The sequence below is a fragment of the Oncorhynchus gorbuscha genome, linkage group LG16 (assembly GCF_021184085.1).
Source record: "Oncorhynchus gorbuscha isolate QuinsamMale2020 ecotype Even-year linkage group LG16, OgorEven_v1.0, whole genome shotgun sequence".
Taxonomy (NCBI): domain Eukaryota; kingdom Metazoa; phylum Chordata; class Actinopteri; order Salmoniformes; family Salmonidae; genus Oncorhynchus; species Oncorhynchus gorbuscha.
Window position 1 is genome coordinate 46,314,039 of NC_060188.1, and position 6,911 is coordinate 46,320,949.

Sequence of the window (6,911 nt, forward strand, 5' to 3'; positions counted from 1 at the left end):
CATACACCTCCACCCCTCTTCTTACCAGAAATGAGTTTGTTTCTGTCGGCGCGATGCGTGGAGAAACCCGTTGGCTGCACCGCTTCGGATAGCGTCTCTCCAGTGAGCCATGTTTCCGTGAAGCACAGAACGTTACAGTCTCTGATGTCCCTCTGGAATGCTACCCTTGCTCGGATTTCGTCAACCTTGTTGTCAAGAGACTGGACATTGGCAAGAAGAATGCTAGGGAGTGGTGCACGGTGTGCCCGTCTCCGGAGTCTGACCAGAAGACCGCCTCGTTTCCCTCTTTTTCGGAGTCGTTTTTTTGGGTCGCTGCATGCGATCCATTCCGTTGTCCTGTTTGTAAGGCAGAACACAGGATCCGCGTCGCGAAAAACATATTCTTGGTCGTACTGACGGTGAGATGACGCTGATCTTATATTCAGTAGTTCTTCTCGACTGTATGTAATGAAACCTAAGATGACCTGGGGTACTAATGTAAGAAATAACACGTAAAAAAAAACAAAAAACTGCATAGTTTCCTAGGAACGCGAAGCGAGGCGGCCATCTCTGTCGGAAGTAGGTCGGTGTATACCTTCGTCCCAAATAGCACCCTATTCCCTATATAGTGCATTACTTTTGAACAGAGCCGATAGCACCCTGGTCAAAAGTAGTGCACTACCTGTGACCAACTGGCTCGATTCAGTCTTGTAAAAAAAACACAATTTCCAATTTTGCTACATTGGATAAAAGTAGACTCCGAGCTAGAAAATGGTAAATCACACACTACAGTTAAGGAACAAGGGGAAAGTAATTCTGCTTTAAAAGTTGATAAACTTGTAACTTCAATTTTGAGATAAGAGCTCTTCTTTGTCTACACCCATTCAGCGTCATTCACGTGCTCTTAAAGAGCTGGGTAGGGCTAAAGCTTAAGGATTCACAGGTGAGGCTATGTACTAAATGACCAAAGATTAAGACTAAAGGCTGGTTTATGCTATGGGTGTGTTCATAAAGTACTAGAAAATGGTGCCAATCGATAGAGCAGCCGTGCTTCTAGGTCCTCGGCAACTTTGTAGTATTTAGTTTGTTTAATTTCTTACATTATCAGCCCAGATTTGTTTTGTGTTATTACATATAGCCGGGAATGACTTTTGGATATCAGAGCGATGGCAATTCCCCAGCATTTCGACCAGGAATACGACTTATTCTAGACCGATTCATGAGGCGCGCACACCACCCACTACTTCCGAGTATATTACTCACTAATGTTCACACTCTGGATAATAAAGTTGATGTGCTCAGGGCAAGGATCTCCTTCCAGAGAGACATCAGGGATTGTAACATACTCTGTAAAACAGAAACATGGCTCTCTCAGGATATACTGTATTTGTCTCAATATATCACACATACAGGAATAAAGAACTCTCCAGGAAGAAGGCAGGGGGGATACGTTTTGTGATTAACTATTCATGGTGTGATTGAGATAACATACAGGTACTCAAGTCCTTTTGTTCACCCGACCAAGAATACCTCACAATCAAATGCTGTCCGTATTACCGCCCAAGAGAATTATCTTCGGCTAGTCACAGCCGTGTATATTCCCCCTCAAGGGGATACCACCACGGCTTTCATGGAACTTCACTGGACTTTACACAAACTACATATCCTGAGGCTGCGTTTATTGTAGCTGGGGATTTTTAAGCAAATTTGAGGAAAACGCTACCAAGGTTCTATCAACACATTCACTGTAGTACTCGCGCTGATAAAAACTTTGTAGACATTGTTAATGTTGTAAATGACTATTGTTGCTGAAAACGGCAGATTTCTCACAAAATATCTACATAGGAGAACAGAGGTGCATTATCAACAACTATCACTCCTGTGTTCCAAAAGCACATTGTGTTAGCTAATCCAAGTTTATAATTTTAAAAAGGATAATTGATTATTTAGAAAACCATTTTGCAATTACGTTAGCACAGCTGAAAACTATGGTTCTGATTGAAGGAATAAAACTGACCTTCTTTAGACTAGTTGAGTATCTGGAGCATCAGCATTTCTGGGTTCGATTACAGGCTCAAAATGGTCAGAAACAAAATACCTTTGTGAGAAACTGCCAGAAACTGAAGATCTCATACAATGCTGTGTACTACTCCCTTCACAGAACAGTGCAAACTGGCACTAACCAGAATAGAAAGAGTGGGAGGTCCGGGTGCACAACTGAGCAAGAGGACAAGTACATTCGAGTGTCTAGTTTGAAAAACAAACACCTCACAAATCCTCAACTGGCAGCTTCATTAAATACTACCCGCCAAACACCAGTCTCAACGTCAACACTGAAGAGGTAACTACGGGCTGCTGCCCTTGATAAACTTGGATTAACTAACACAACGTGGCATTAGAACACAGGAGTGATGGTTGCTGATAAATTGCTTAATGTAGATTTTCCATTTAATAAAAAAGCTGAAACAGCTGCTCTTGGAAAGCTGCTGGCTAATAATGCTAATCAAAGAACTGCATGACGGTGGAGAAATGTAGGATTGGCAAAGGCAAGTAAGACTGTAAAATAATGTGGAAGCATAGCCTACTTTTTTGTCTCTACCCCGTGTGTCAATATCTTCTGTGTGTGTGTGTGTGTGTGTGTGTGTGTGTGTGTGTGTGTGTGTGTGTGTGTGTGTGTGTGTGTGTGTGTGTGTGTGTGTGTGTGTGTGTGTGTGTGTGTGTGTGTGTGTGTGTGTGTGTGTGTGTGTGTGTGTGTGTGTGTGTGTGTGTGTGTGTGTGTGTGTGTGTGTGTGTATGTGTGTTATGCAGGTGAGTGAGGACCCAAAAGCGATATAACAGAAACAGATTATTTTAATGTCCAAACAGGGAAAACAAAAATCCTCAATCTTTACAGCAGATGTCCGAACAGGGAAAACATAAATCCTCTAGCTTAACAGGAGAGTCCCCCTTCTAGTAGTTGAGGAGAATTGCAGGGCTGGCGGCAACAGACTGCAGGTCCCTTCGGGTAGGCGCGGGCCGTAGAGGATAGAGACACCTGCTCACACGCAGTATCTGATGAAGAGGCAGATTACAACAGGACGGAACAAGGGCAAAGCAAACAAGAATCCGACAAGGACAGAAGCAGAAACAGAGAGAGAAATAGAGACTTAATCAGAGGGCAAAAGAGGGAACAGGTGTGAGAGAGTAAACGAGGTCGTTAGGAGAATGAGGAACAGCTGGGGGCAGGAACGGAACGAGAGAGAGATAGAGAGAGAGAAAGTAACCTAATACGACCAGCAGGGGAAAACGAAGAGAAGAGAAAGCACAGGGACAAGACATGACAATACATGACAGTGTGTGTGTGTATCTGAGTGCACGTGTGCTAAGGTGTGTGGAATAAGAGCAGGCGGTCAGTCCAGTTCAAGCGTTACGCAGTGTGATGGCGTGTAGATAGAAACTGTTTCTGAGCCTGTTGGTATTAGACTTCATGTTCCGATACTGTCTGGCCAACGGTAAGGGAAAGAACAGCTCGTGGCTGGGGTGTGTGGGGTCCTTGATGAAGCTGTGTACCTTCCTCAGGCAATGTTTCGAGTAAATTTCCTGGATGGGTGGGAGCACTGACCCAGTGATATACTAGGCCATCTTCACCACCCGCTGAAGGGCCTTGTGGTTGTGGATGGGGCAATTCCTGTACCAGGCTGTGACGCAACCGATCAGGACGCTCTTGATGGTGCAGCGATAGACCGTCTGATATGCAAATGTAATTTTAAGTTGTATTTATTTGCACACAAAAAAGACAATTGAAAGACAAACAGTGCAGATTAAACAAGGTAAAAAGTTGTTCAGGTGAGTTTGGAAATGCAAGAGGGCGTGAAATCCACACCAAAGAAAATAACAATATATACAGATGTGGGATTTTAATTGCAGCCAGTTTGCTACAGCAGGAAAATAATCCTCTTGCTACAGCAAGAGAAAATGTGAATTATTATGTGGATTATAATTAAATGCTCATTTTGGTAGGGATTTATACATTTTTCATAAGGGACAATCAAGTTTCAAAGTGGAAATTGCAAACTTCAGAAGCCTTTATAAACCTCACACTACAAGTTTTAAATGGCCTGCATTGCAAGAAAGTTTTCCTGCAACAGAGTGATCAAATTAAGATCCTACATATGTACAGTCGTGGCCAAAAGTTTTGAGAATGACACAAATATTAATTTTCACAAAGTCTGCTGCCTCAGTTTGTATGATGGCAATATGCATATACTCCAGAATGTTATGAAGAGTGATCAGATGAATTGCAATTAATTGCAAAGTCAATCTTTGCTTTGCAAATGAACTGAATCCCCCAAAAACATTTCCACTGCATTTCAGCCTTGCCATAAAAGGACCAGCTGACATCATGTCAGTGATTCTCTTGTTAACACAGGTGTGAGTGTTGACGAGGACGAGGCTGGAGATTACTCTGTGATCTGACAGTGGTGCTTGGAATCATTGTTCTTCCTCTGTCAACCATGGTTACCTGCAAGGAAACACGTGCCGTCATCATTGCTTTGCACTGTCACGCCTTGGTCATTGTATCTAGTGTTTTTGTTATATGTTTGGGTAGGCCAGGGTGTGACATGGGTTTATGTTGTATTTCGTATTGGGGTTTGTATTAATTAGGAGTGTGTATTAGTAGGGGTGTGTCTAGTTAGGCTTGGCTGCCTGAGGCGATTCCTAATTGGAGTCAGCTGATTCTCGTTGTCTCGGTTTGGGAACCGTATTTAGGCAGCCTGAGTGCGCGTTGTATTTCGTGGGCGATTGTACCTGTCTTTGTGTTAGTCACCAGATAGGCTGTAATTTGTTTCACTCGTTTGTTGTTTTTGTATTTTCTATTATTTCATGTACCGCTTTATCTTTATTAAAGATCATGAGTAACCTACACGCTGCATTTCGGTCTGCCTCTCTACAAACAACAGATGAAGATCAGTACAGAATCACCCACCACGATTCACAGACCGAGCAGCGTGTGAACTGGCAGGAGCTAAAGGAGGACGATATGGACGGCAGAAGCAGGGATTATACGACGTGGGAAGAAATCGACAGGTGGGCAGCCGACCCAGAGCGAGTGCAAGAGCCCGCCTGGGATTCCCTACAGCAATGCGAAGAGGGCTATACACGTATGGAATCGAGAAGGAAAGCATTGCTATACAGAGCGAAAGCTGAAGGTAACAGGGGAAAGCGCAGAGAGAGAGTGGCTGAGTCAGGAAACAGACCTGAGCCTACTCTCCCTGTTAATCGTGAAGAGCAGTTGCAATGGGAGAGAATGCATCATTTGGAGATTTGGACATGGGAGGAGGAATTAGACGGTCAAGGACCCTGGGAGCAGCCGGGAGAATATCGCCGTCCCAAGGAGGAAATAGAGGCAGCTAAAGCGGAGAGGCGTATGTATGAGGAGGCAGCACGGCGACGCGGTTGGAAACCGGAAAGTCACCCCCAAAAAAATATTGGGGGGGGCTAAAATGGAGAATAGTTATGCCAGGTAGGAAACCTGCGCATACTCCCTGTGCTCACCGTTGGGCTAGAGAGACCGGGCAGGCACCGTGTTATGCTATGGAGCGCACAGTGTTTCCAGTGCGGGTGCAGAGCCAGCTGCGACACATACCAGCCCTTCCTATTGGCCGGGCTAGAGTGGGCATCGAGCCAGGTAAGCTTGGGCAGGCTCGGTGCTCAAGAGCTCCAGTGCGCCTGCACGGTCCGGTCTATCCAGAGCCACCTCTACACACCAGTCCTCCGGTAGCAGCTCCCCGCACCAGGCTTCCTGTGCGTGTCCTCGCGCCAGTACCACCAGTTCCAGCACCACGCACCAGGCCTCCAGTGCGCCTCGCCTGTTCAGCGCAGCCAGTGCTTTTCTCCTCTCCGGCGCTGCCGGAGTCTCCTGTCTGTCCAGCGCCACCAGTGCTCCCAGTCGGCCCAGCGCGTCCAGTGCGCATCGCCTGTTCAGCACAGCCAGTGCTTTTCTCCCCTCCTGTGCTATCGGAGTCTCCAGCCTGTTCAGCTCAGCCAGAGCCTTTCTCCTCTCCTGCGCTGCCGGAGTCTCCTGTCTGTTCAGCGCCACCAGTGCTCCCAGTCTGCCCAGCGCCGCCAGTCAGCCCAGCATCACCAGTCTGCCAGGATCCACCAGAAGTGCCAGTCTGCCAGGATCCGCGAGAAGTGCCAGTCTACCAAGATCTTCTAGATCGGCCAGACAACCTTAATCATCCAGGTCCTCCAGCCAGCCAGGATTTACCGGAGCCTACTACCTGCCTGAGCTTCCTCTCAGTACTGAGCTTCCTCTCAGTACTAGGCTCCCTCTCTGTACTGGGCTCCCTCTCAGTACCGAGCTTCCTTTCAGTACCGAGCTTCCTCTCAGTACCGAGCTTCCTCTCAGTACCGGGCTTCCCCTCAGTACCTGGCTTCCCCTCAGTACCGGGCTTCCCCTCAGTACCGGGCTTCCCCTCAGTACCGGGCTTCCCCTCAGTACCGGGCTGCTTCGGTCCCGGGCTGCCCCTCTGTCCCGGGCTGCCCCTCTGTCCCGGGCTGCCCCGCTGTCCTGAGTTGCCCCTCTATCCTGAGTTGCCCCTCTGTCCTGAGTTGCCCCTCTATCCTGAGTTGCCCCTCTATCCTGAGTTGCCCCTCTATCCTGAGTTGCCCCTCTATCCTGAGTTGCCCCTCTGTCCTGAGTTGCCCCTCTGTCCCGAGCTGCCCCTCTGTCCCGAGCTGCCCCTCAGTTATGTGGGGGTCAGGGTGAGGACTATTAGGCCATGGTCGGCGGAGAAGGTGGATTATCCTAGGACGCGAAGGGGAGGAACTAGGACATTTATGGAGTGGGGTCCACGTCCCGAGCCAGAACCGCCACCATGGACAGACGCCCACCCGGACCCTCCCTATGCTCTTGAGGTGCGTCCCGGAGTCCGCACCTTAGGGGGGGG